This window comes from Dasypus novemcinctus, chromosome 3 (genome assembly GCF_030445035.2).
Source record: "Dasypus novemcinctus isolate mDasNov1 chromosome 3, mDasNov1.1.hap2, whole genome shotgun sequence".
NCBI classification, from domain to species: Eukaryota; Metazoa; Chordata; class Mammalia; order Cingulata; family Dasypodidae; genus Dasypus; species Dasypus novemcinctus.
The window spans coordinates 60,764,994-60,774,937 of NC_080675.1; the positions used below are offsets into that span (position 1 = coordinate 60,764,994).

A 9,944-nucleotide genomic window follows, 5' to 3' on the forward strand; every position below is an offset into this window, starting at 1 on the left:
GGTAATATATTGAGCAACTCTGGATTATGATTGCCCTCATCTCTCCAGCGCTTTTTTGTTGTTGTTTGCTTGTTTGTTTGTTTAATGAATTGAGTAGGCCAGTTCAGTGAAATCTACTTCCCATATGACATGAAGCCTTTGGTATCACCCTTCACAGGGCACAACCATGAGCATGCATACAGTCACTCCAGGATGACAGTGGTTTTAGCAGGCTTTTCTTTGACTACCTCTTTTCCCTGATCTCTCTGTTAAACGGAGTCATTTGGTATTTTGCCCACCTATTAGGCACCGTTAATTACTGCCCGATTGCTTTTTTGTTTTTGTGAATGCCCTGGTACATAAGTTGCTCTTTACACTGATACAATTAAATTCAGGCAGGGGTAGTTTTTAAGCCCAAGCTTTGATGTTTGTTCTGTCCCCAGGAAGGCTCTCTTAGCTGTCTCTTTTTTTTTTTTTTTCTGGTTATCTGGTTATATCTCGTGAGCTAGCTAGAAATGAGCAGTTATATATCATTTAGCTTTTTGCTTTGTACTAGAAGCAGCTATGGTTTTTCAGAAGTTATTAGGCTTAAACTTCCCTACCACCCTGTTTCAAATAAAGTATATTCCTTTGGAGAGAGCTTCAGAGTGCTCTGTTCTTATGGACTACCTCCCCCATGGGAAAAAACTTCTGTACCAGTAATCTGGGTAATGGGTGGGGCAGTTGCCTCTTGCCACTGGTCTTTTGGTAGTGTCTCTCCTGGAGTGGCACCTTTGCCCTACAAGAGAGCTGGGACAAGGGTGATTGTATTCTCAACCTACCACATCTGGAGTACAGCCTCTTTCTTATGGATACTGGATGGCAGAATGAAGCACCTGAACTTTTGGGTGTTTCACCAGGAATTTAGCTTCTACAGTTTAGAGTTCAAGGGCATGAGAAATGCTGGTAGTCTGACCTTCCTGGCAAGAGTCTGTGTGCCTTGATTGGGTGCTGAGGGGAGAGTCTAATCTTGGCCACACCCACCTAGAGTAGAGCTCTACCAGATGCTGGCCTGGGGGAAGGGAAGGGAATTGGTGCATTGGGGCTTAAATGCAACAGACTTGCACGGTTCTTACCAGGTTTTAAATGTTCTTGAATAAATGTTTCTTCATTTGCTATATAACCTTAGGACAATTTCCAGAAACTATAAATGGTTGTTGCTTTATTTTTACCGTTTTCATCAGCTATGCTTGTTTCACTGGGGAGTGCTTCTATGGAGCAACTCATGCTGCCATCCCAGAAATCCCACCCAGGCCATCATCTAGTCTCATTTGGATTATTCTTAACTAGCCTTGTTGCCTCCATACTCATATACCTGCCATTTTCCCTCTAGAGTCAAAGTGGTCTTCCTATAACACAAGGCTGATCATATAAATAAATTCCAACTCCATCCCCACCCCCTAGTATCATCAGTATAAAGTCCATAGTTCTTAATATGGCCTATGAGGTCCTGCTGCATCTCTCCTCTTCTAAAAACCTGGTATTAATTCTTGCCCCATCTCTTTTACACTCTCTGATAAAACCATACTGGACTTCTTAATAGTACCTTGACCAAGCCATGTTCTCTCTTACTAAAGACTTCTGGGTCTTTGCAGATGTATATTTCTTCTCTATTCCCTGGCAGCCTTGAGCAATTAAATAACTAATTGCTCAGATTTTACCTATGTATCCCCCCCTCCAGGCAGCCTTTCCTGAGCACACTGGTTTGGGTGAAGTGTCTCTCCCAGGTGTAGCCACTGAATCCTGACCACCTATCTTAGCATTTATCATATAGTATTCTATTTGCCTGCTTACTGGTGTCTCTCCCACAGGATTGTGACCTCAGGTTATGAACTATCTATCATGTTTATAATTTTTCCTCAGTACATATAAGTTGTCAGTGTTACCAGATACAGTAAACCAATTAAAACTACTGCTCACAGTTAGAGGCAACAAGAATACTTAAAGAGATAGAAGTTCTATGTGCTTAATTAGTAACATTCACACACATTCATTCAGCTACTGTAATGAAAACTTTCTTTGTATTTATAACATAAACATAAATAAGAACTATGGTGCTTTGGTTTTCTAGACTGCTTAAGCAGATACCATGAAATGGTTCATCTTGAACAGTGGGAATTTATTAGCTTACAGTATTAAGGCTGAGAAAATGACCAAGTCAAGGCATCATCAAAGCAATGCTTTCTTCCCAAAGACCAGCTGTCAATGATGCTTGGCTCTTCTGCCAAATGGGAAGCAAATGGTGGGTGGTGTCTGCTGGTCTCTCCCTTCTCTTCCATGCTTGCTTTCAGCTTCGTGATTCTGTGACTTTCTCTCTCACTCTCACTGTTTAATTCCATTTATAAAGAACTCCAGTAAGAGGATTAAGATCCATTCTGAATGAGGTAGGTCACACCTTAGCTGAAGTAGACTCATCAAAAGGGTCTACTTATAACGGGTCTATACCCACAGGAATTAAAGAACATGTCTTTCTGGAGTACATACAGCTTCAGACCACTACATACAGATTTCTTTTAACCTTTTATGCTCTTAAAAATTAAAAATAGCCAATACTTGCAACACTGTAGTGATCAAACATAGCTGGCAGCATAAATTAGAGCAGCACTTTTGGAAATAATTTAGCAATATGTTTTAAGAGACAGAAATGTTTCATAAGGAAGGAACTGAAAAGTTGTTCTTTTCCAACCTGTATGTGAAAAGGTCCTTATAAATGTTCACAATGACAGAGGAAAAAGAGGAATATTGTTATCTCATGGATAACAGTAGTAAATAGTATCATTGATATAGTTAAAGGAAAAAAGTTTTTGTATTTCAGAGTTCACAAAAGAAATAATTTCCCATTTCCTAGTTAGTGAAAGCAGAAGACAATGACTAAGACTAGTAAAATAAAAATGAGGTAGAGAAGCATGGGGCCATGGATCATTATGGAAGGACATAGCTCCTCAGATGATCTCATGGTTCTTTAGTCCAAGATAAGGAAGGAAGGATTAATAATATAATTCTCCTCACCCATCTGGATGAAGAAAGGCAAAAGTAAGAGCCAGTCTGTTTATGAGGTTGACTTTTAAATTTAACTTTAAAGAAGCTTATTAAATATTTTATAATGTTCTTGTTCATGCATAAAATGTTTAAATCTATCTAGAGAAAAAATCTCCTAAGTATTCATAGGACTCCCATCAATGACACCCTCAGTTAGAGTTAATAATTGAAGATCTGATCATCTGGAAGGTTACCAATCACGGCCATAATCACTAGGCAGGTCACAGGGGATTTGTAGCTCTAGATTAGCTTGATACATGTTTTGGTTGTTCAAAAGGCACAAGGCACATGTATTTGTCAGCCAAAGAGGTGCTGATGCAAAGTATGAGAGATCTGTTTGTTTCTATAAGGGTATTTATTTGGGGTAAAAGCTTACAGTTACGAGGCCCTGAAGAATCCAATTCAAGGTTACTTCCTTATCAAACTCTGTTGCCACGTGTTAAAGCAAGACGACTGGAAATAATCTGCCAGGGTTCATCCTTCCTCTTCCCTCTTAAGGCTCAGTGGGTCCAGCTTCTTCCATTCTCAGCTGTAGGCTGGCATAGGGCTCATCTCTCTTCCCAGGGCTCATTTCTTTCTGAGCTCAGCTGCTCTATTCTTTTCACAAGGTCAGCTATAAACTATCAGGTAAACGGCTCATTTTTCTTCCCATACCTTTGCTATGTCTATGGAGCTGTCTCTCTTTCTCTGTGTATCCTCTCTGTGTATCTCCTTCTGTGTATCTACTCTGTATGCCTCCTTGATTGAGTGTCAATTTACATAGCCCACAAAGGGGGTAGGAACTCAAACTGAGTCACCCTATTGATGTGGTCAAATCAAAACCCTACTCTTAACATAATTTAATCAAAGTATCTCAGCTGAATCGAATATAATCAAAGGGTATCACATCCAGAGGAACAGACCAGTTTACAAACATAATCAATATATCTTTTTGAAATTCATAAATAATATCAAACTGCCACAGCAAACTAAAGCCATAGGCACCAGGCTTAAATTCTGAACTTTGGTCAATTTCACATGGAGAAAGAGAAGTATTAAAAAGAGAACCATTAAAATCTCTGACACAAGTAACAACTCTTCCCATATAGATGGGATCCAGATAATGGATCATAAATAATGCAGAGCCAGAACAAGAAACAATTGAACTAGACCAGAACAAAATGGTTATCTGAGTATAACTGGCCATGGACAACCCTGTTTCCCTGTCCATGAGATTTGGCAATTAATACAGAACAACACTATATATTAATTTATATATTTTTTAAGCCTCCATTTTTACTCCACCTCCAGCATGAGAGGAAGTGGCGCTGACTGAAAATCACAGTGGAAGTATGAACTGGCTTTTTTCCACCCAGGTCGACTGCAGCCCTAACCTAGGATGCAGCCCCATTTCTGTCAGAGAGGAAGCTAGGGGGACCTATAGCCACCTCTATGGGCAACTGCAGCCACTTTCAGCCCACACAAACTATATTATTGGACACAGCTCTGACTGCATCCCTGCCCCTGATAGAACAGGAATGGGCAGGATTTCCCCAGCCTGTCTGCCAACTTCAGGCATTTTTGGCCCACAAGGACTAAAGAATTGGGCACGTATGTGTTTCCATCCCTGCTCCTAACAGGGTAGAAGGGATAGTGCTCCTCAGCCTCTGGGCAACTGTAGTTGCTTTTGGCCTGCATGGACTAGATTTCTGGCACACCAGAGGCTCCATTCCTGCCCCTGGCAGGGGAGAAGGGAGGCCAGTACTTCATCAGTTTACCTGTGATGTGAACTGTGGCCAGTTGCTGGGCATGGTTTAGTTTGCTGCCCACACCTGCAGCTCCATCCCCACTCCAGGCAGGGAAGGCAGGGGCATGGTATTTCATCAGTCTTTCTGGGCAACTACAGATAGTCTTGGCCTACCCAGTATAGATTACTACACAAGGCTGTGGCTCCATCCATACCCCTGACTGGGGAGAAAGTTGGGAAAAACTTCACTGGTTCCTGGGGCAATGCAGCCAGCTTCAGCCTCTACAACTTACAGTACCAACCACATCCTTGGCTCCTACTCTGCATCCAGCAAGGGAGAAAGGACAAGAAACAGATGAAAAAGAGTTTAAAAATGTCAGATTGGCTAAACACAAGCCAATATACAATTCCGAATTAAGTTGAACCAAGTATCAAAGAGGGGCTGTAGCCAACGCCAATCAAATAGAAAGCCCTAGACTAATGAGAGAAACTGCACCCAGAAGAAATAAATCTAGTAAACCAGATACCAAGACACTAACAAAAAGTTACAATCCATACCAAGAAACAGGAAGTTATTCCCCAGTCAAAGGAACAAACTAAGCCTCCAGATGACATAAAGGAGTTGAGACAACTAACCATAGATGTTTAAACAAATCTCCTTAATAAATTCAATGAGATGGCTAAAGAGATTAGGGCATCTAAAAGACACAGCAGTGGAAGCAGACTTGGCCCAATGGATAGGGCATCTGCCTACCACATGGGAGGTCCACAGTTCAATCCCCAGCCTCCTTGACCCATGTGGAGCTGGCCCATGCGCAGTGCTGTGCCACGCAGGGGTGTCCCCCACGTAGGGGAGCACCATGCACAAGGAGTGCGCCGTCCAGCGTGAAAGAAGTGCAGCCTGCACAAGAATGGCATGGCACACACGGAGAACTGACACAACAAGATGACACAACAAAAAGAAACACAGATTCCCGTGCTGCTGATAAGGATAGAAGCGGTCACAGAAGAACACACAGAGAGCAGACAACTGGGGGGGAGGGTAAATAAATAAATATAAATATAAATAAATAAGACATGGTGGGGTACACGCTGTGGCAGGGCTGCTGGCACTAGTGGGCCCAGCAGGCAGGGTAGATGCCCGGCTCCGGCCTCACGTCGCCTGACTCCTGGCACCACTGTCCCCTACACCCCGTCGCCCCTTGCCCTGGCCCTGCTGTAGTGGGGGGCCAACGCCGGCAGCTGCACATGGACCACGGGACCTGCTGCCACCGCCAGAACCCCAGCAGAGTCACTGAGACCATGGGCCAGGACCCCAGCAGCGCGGAGGAGCAGAAGCCAAACAAGGTGTAGCAGCTGAGAAAGATCTTTACAGAATACAGAGTCGTTGGTGTGTCATTGCACATCGGCATCTCCCTCATCTCCTTAGGCATACTCTACATGATTGCTTCAAGTGGCATGGACACGTCAGCACTCCTACTTTAGAGAGTCGCTGGTGCAGTCGAAAATGGCAGCGGGCGCAAGAATCTTTGTGGTGGCCTATGCCATCCACAAGCTGTTTGCACCAGTGCAGATCAGCATCACCTTAGTCTCCATGGCCCTGATTGTCAGATATTTTCAGAAAGTGGGATTTTTTTAAAATTCCAGGTGCAAAGCCTTGATGAAGCTCCTCAATCATGGGCACGAACAATCTGTTTTCTTTTAAATTACACATTTTGATTTGGTTTTAGGAATGTAGGTTGGGGGGGGCAGGAGGCTGATTATTCTATTTTTCTCATGGATGTTTCAGGTTTGCCAGCAAGATTCGGGTTTTTGAACAATTGTAAATTTTTTTTGTTTCATCTATTTTATTAAGGCTATTCATTATAGGGCATGTACACCTAAGTCTAAAAATGTCGGCAAAGCATCAGAAATGAGTTTTCATCTCCAACAAAACGCTTAGCCTACAAAGTGTTCCTTCTGGAAGGCTACTGGCGACATCTGTCTGCAGAAGCTCCAGGGGTTAATCTTTGCTCAAGTCCTGAAATAACAATGATTAAATAAAGTTGTTTTAAAATTCTCTTTCCTCCCATTTTTTTTACCAGGCTGCCTATGTTTTAATATGCAATATTCTGCAAAGCAGTTGCCAGTGCTACAATTAATGAATCAGAGTTCAAGACTTAACAATTTATAATCAGGATCTAAATTAGCATCAACACTTTGACATTCATTGCATTAGTTTGGGGGAAAGAAAAAACAAGTATTTCTGGTGTTTTGCCAATTCCAAAACACCTTCTAATCAAAACACCTTCTAATCTGGACATGATGAGGCCATCTTGGGGCTTTTCTGAAATGTCACCTAAATAGGTCAGGGTCATTTTTTGTTCTTTAGGTAAAATTTGGAAACCTTGTCCATTAGTTTGGCTCCTTACACCCATATCCACAGACAAATTTGAATACTGCATACATGAAAAGCTGAGATAATCTGCTTAATCCTCAAAATCTCAAACTTCATCCTTCCAGAATTCCCATCACCACATTTATATTGTATTGCTACTTATAGTTAATTGACTTAAAATTATGTTTGTATAAAATTATTTTGTATCACTCCCCATAAAGGAAAATTAGTATAACTTATTATCCACAGAAGGCAATAGGGAGGGGCGAGGGAGGGGGGACAGGCAAGGTTGTTGAATCCTGAGCCAGTTTTGCTCCATGAGGGGTGACTGGCCAGAAACACTTCACCCTGTTATGAAGGGAGATTAGTTAAGTGCAGAAATTCAAGCACACAAGACCCAAACTGAGACTTTGACATTGAAATAATCAGGATCAGATAGTTGGAGAAGGAATTCCTTCCTGTGGAATTTGGCATCATTTAATGCTGCCCCAGGGGGTACCCTCTTGCTGGGCATTTGTTTCACACTTTGAGAAACCCTAATTTAACCAGTTCTGCCCTGCACCATGGTTGATCTCCGTGTGTTTTGTCTTTCCACACCTCATTCTCTTTTCTTAACATATTCAGAAAACTAAAACCATAAACTGATCCTCCTGGTTTTTCTGAGCTCTGGCTATTGATGGCTCCCTGACCAGCCCATAAAACCATCATCAATCAGTTATTTCACTAACTTTTAAAAAAATCTTTGAGGAGACAAGTTCTCCACTTGCAAGATTTCAGAAATGGAAGTGTAGTTTTTCTTTTAAAGTAGTCTGGCATATTGCCAAGAGGTTTTGCAGATTTATAGTTGAAACTGCCTTCCTGGAACCCAATGCCAAGGACATCTATGCCTCTGAACAAGATGCCTTTCTCGTTAATCCCTGCATGGACTGGAGCATTTTAGTCTCATCCTGTGTTAATCAGTGATCTTTTGGCTGTGGGGTCCTAGCCACCTTCTATATCAGTCTCCCCACCATTCAGATTCCCAGTCATGCCTACGCAAAAAAGCTGATAATGGTCCCTACAGGTTTAAGTTTAAATTGGGCAAGCAATAAAATTATACCAAATAGTGATATTATGACCTTCTAAACCCCAAATCCATTTCATTCCCATGGCCAATGGTCAAACAGAAATGACTAACTGGAGAGGATAAGGTCATCAGAGGACCAGAGAAATGGAGCATTATGTGAATTCACCAGCAAGATGTACAAATTGCTTATATTTATATTGTTTTTATGGAACCAGGAATACCAGAATGTTTATTTTTAAAATGGAAGCCATTGTTTACCTTATCTGACAAAATGAACTGCTTAAGTTCTGTAAAACAAATAAAACAACTTTTTAAGTTAAAAAAAAAAAGACACTGAGTGAGCATAAAGAATTTGAAGGCATACATAGAAAAATAGCAGATCTTATGGGAATGAAAGGCAAAATAAATGAAATTAAAAATACACTGGAGGCATATAATAGAAGACTTGAAGAGGCAGAAGAAAGGATCAGTGAGTTTGAAGACAGGGCTTCTGGAAGCTAAGATACAAAAGAACAGATAAAGAAAGGAATGGAAAAATTGAACAGGACCTCAGGGAATTACATGATGGCAAGAGATGTGCAAACATATGTTTCATGGATGTCCTAGAAGCAGAAGAGAAGGGAAAAGGGGTAGAAGGAATATTTGAGGAAATAATGGTAGAAAATTTCCCAACCTTGTTAAAGGACATAGATATCCATGTCCAAGAAGTACAGTGTACTTCCATCTGAATAAATCTGAATAGACCTACTCTGAAACACATAGTAATCAGAATGTTAAATGCTAAAGATAGAGAAAATCCTGAGAGTAACAAGAGAAACATAATGCATCATATATAAGCGATGACCAATAGATTAAGTTCTGATTTCTTATCAGAAACCTTGGGCAAGAAGGCAGTAGTATGATACAATTAAGATACTGCAAGAGAAAAACTGCCTGCCACGTACCTTATATACATCATGATTGTCTTAATAAAAAATGAGGACAAGTTTAGGATATTCACAGATAAACTTAAATTGAGAGTTTGTAGTGAAGAGACTGGCTTTGCAGGAAATACTAAAGGGAGCACTACAGCCTGAAAAGAAAAGACAGGAGAGAGAGAGGCTTGGAAGAGAGTCTAGAAATGAAGAATATATTGGTAAAAGTAACTAAACATGTAAAAAGAATGGTGAAAACAAGATATGACAGATAAAACCCAAAGATCAATTGGATGAAGTAAGAACTATGTCTACAGTAAGAACATTGAATGTTAATGGATTGACTCCCCAATCAAAAGACACATAGTGGTGATATGGATAAGAAAATATAAGCCATCTATATGCTGTCTTCAAGAGACTCACCTTAGACCCAAAGATTCAGATAGATTGAAAATGACAGACTAGAAAAAGATATTCCATGCATGCAGTAACAACAACAACAACAACAAAAGCTGCAGTAGCTCTACGTATATCAGATGAAATAGACTTTAAATGCAAAGCTGTTATTAGAGACCAGGAATGTCATAATATACTAATAAAAGTGGCAATTCACCAGGAGGAAATAATAATCATAAATGCATAGGCACCTAACCAGGATGCCCCAGATTAAATGAGGCAAACACTGGCAAAACTGAAGACAGAAATAGATGTTCTTACAATAATAGTTGAAGACTTCGATACACTACTCTCATCACTAGATAGTTCATCTTGGCAGAGGATCAATAAACAAACAAGTTTTACTAC

At 40.8% G+C, this 9,944-nt stretch overlaps 1 pseudogene; it reads left to right on the plus strand.

The window, feature by feature from the left end:
* Positions 1-2,397: 2,397 nt before the first annotated feature.
* On the plus strand, positions 2,398-6,422 carry LOC101431777 (protein FAM210B, mitochondrial pseudogene; annotated as a pseudogene).
* Positions 6,423-9,944: the final 3,522 nt, after the last annotated feature.